At 40.0% G+C, this 2,495-nt stretch overlaps 1 long non-coding RNA gene across 1 annotated transcript; it reads left to right on the top strand.

Moving 5' to 3' along the window:
* The first annotated feature begins 208 nt into the window (after positions 1 to 208).
* Positions 209 to 2,025, top strand: LOC146079415 (uncharacterized). The gene is made up of 3 exons (XR_014474518.1): positions 209 to 245; positions 723 to 776; positions 1,933 to 2,025. It is a non-coding gene; the product is annotated as an uncharacterized LOC146079415 (long non-coding RNA).
* Positions 2,026 to 2,495: the final 470 nt, after the last annotated feature.

Here is a 2,495-nt window from a genome sequence, read left to right as displayed (position 1 = left end):
TAGTGTATGTGGGCCTTTATTTCAAAATAGGCCACCTTTAAGAATTAATTTAAGAATATAAAAAGCTGCCCCCTTTCATGCCATACTTCTGTTGTCCAATTTATTATTTTAGTTAAGTTGTATGAATGAGGTGTAATAACAGTATCAGTGTATGTGCACTTCTGTATAACAGCTGTTGGTGTTTTCTCATTTTGCTCCAGATTCATCCGCCGGCGGCTCATTGGAGAACGATCCATCAAAGCAAAGTAAGTTATTCAAATAATCCCTCTTATCACTGAGTATAACATATCATACAGTACAATGAGGATATGCCCATTTCTGTCATAAGAATATTATAGCGCTACAGACTGCAGAGCTGTAATAGCGCAGACCAAAAATATAGGGAATTATTGCAAATAATGGCCTGAATCAGGTTGCTCAATGCAGCCCACCAGCTGTTTTGGAACTATACATCTCAGCATGCCCTGCCACAATTTTGCTATTAAGGGTGTGCTCAATGACAGGGCATGCTGAGATGTGTAGTTCCACAACAGCTGGAGAGCCGCATGTTGAGCACCTCTGGCCTAACTGAAAGTCCAGAGAGAGGCTCCTCAGTGGATTACCTGAGCCCATGTGACAGGAAATGGAGCCATTTCTGTGTTACCCCTATGGCTGTACAGTTCTTATGCTGCAGATATGGAAAAACAAAATTACTTTAATGTGTTTCTTCTTATGTGTTTCAGAGCCCCCCGGTAAAACAAGATCCTCACTTACATCTGTGATGGACATCGCGCCAGGTAAATAAACATATGGTTAATAAGAAAATGAGAGAACCTGCTGGATTGTGTTCTGTTGTGTGTTGCACATATCAGTCATATAACATATCTGTCAGGTCTCTGAGCTATGCAGAATTAATCTGCTTCACACAATTTTAAAAGAGGTAACCTAGAGACATCGTGAATTGTTCCAGTACCTGTACTAGGGGTACATGTAATAGGGTGCGAGAGAGCCTGTGTTTTTAAAAGCGGCAATCATTTGTCAGGGGAAACCAACCTAGTTTCTGTCTTGTAAAAAAGCACTGCTTTAAAATACGGACATACCCACATGAAGGTCTGCATCTCCTGCTTCACGTGCCCTATTACATTTACCCCACGGTGTTACCAGTGACCACTTGGGCCCAGCATATATTACTGCATGTATCTTAGTTCTGCTGACGTATTAGATCCATGGAAAATCTATCATTATTCCCCCGATGGCTTAACATTTGCTCAATAAAAACATGATCACTCTCTATACTGCACACGTCAGACTTGAGTCAACATGGGTAATAAAATGCCATTCCAAGCTTTCATTGTGGTGAAGACACACATCCACATATTCTGTCACAAGTTCAAAATATACAAAAGAATGACACAAGAAAAAGTTTTTCATGATTTTTATTTTATTTCTGAATTTTTTTTGATACTTTACCATCTCCGAGAACTACGATTAGGAATGGCAAGTGTGCTGAGTGCAGCGGTAGCAGAGCAGTGTACCTGGCTTGGAGCATGGTGAGCGAAGGGATCCATGCCAGGGTAAATTCATGTCAACCTTTTGCTTGTGTCATCCATTTTCCAGTGTCAACCTTTTGTCGACCTAATGACCATCAACCCAGGCACTGTCGACATTATGATCCCTTGGGTGAGATTTAATAGGATGAGAGATTCAGAAAGTGAGAGATTTGGGAAGAAATCTCTAGTTTTTTTAAAGCGGCAATCATGTTACACTTCAAATCAAACTGGTTTTGCAGTGTAAATGATTGCCGCTTTAAAAAAAACTGGAGATTTCTTCCCAAATCTCTCACTTTCTGAATCTCTCATCCTATTAAATCTCACCCCTTATGTCTCTTTTCTGCCTTTGTTTAATGTATCATTTTTATGAATTAACGAGAGTAATCTTTTTTTACCAATTCAGCCATCAAAGCCCTGGAGAAGAAGATTGCCATACTTGAGAAGGGATTAAAAAAGCAGACGAAAATAAACACCATCGTCATCTACACCGTTATCGGTATCGTATCCCTGCTCGGCTTTTTCTCAGTATTATTCCTCCTGTGTTACTGGGTATTCAAAAGGTAGGGATTGTGTTATTTCTTTTATTGTCCATTTTATACATGTTCAAGCTGAAACTTCATTTATCTCATTATCTATTAACAGATCTGATGACAAAGAAATCGACATAGAAGGTGAGAAAACCTACAGTTATCTATATGTGTCGTACAATTGCACAAAATGCCCACATGCAGAAATATAATGTCCTTTATTTATCTTCCTATCTAGATCCTTGTCGTGGCGCGGATTCAACTGCCGAATAAGAGGATGCAGGCCCTGTGTGCAATGGTTCTAGGTGTGAGGTACTGTTGTAAGAGAGCGTTCTTGTACTGGCTATTAGCTGTAGCCAATACATGAACCCTTTCTCACCGCAGTTCCTTACAGTATACCTAGAGTGCTGCTTCATCTGAGGTTCTAGTTGTGAGGTAT

Source organism: Crinia signifera, chromosome 5 (genome assembly GCF_055691185.1).
Source record: "Crinia signifera chromosome 5, ASM5569118v1, whole genome shotgun sequence".
NCBI classification, from domain to species: domain Eukaryota; kingdom Metazoa; phylum Chordata; class Amphibia; order Anura; family Myobatrachidae; genus Crinia; species Crinia signifera.
The sequence above is the reverse complement of the archived record's forward strand: the minus strand, read 5'-3'. Positions and strand labels throughout refer to the sequence as shown.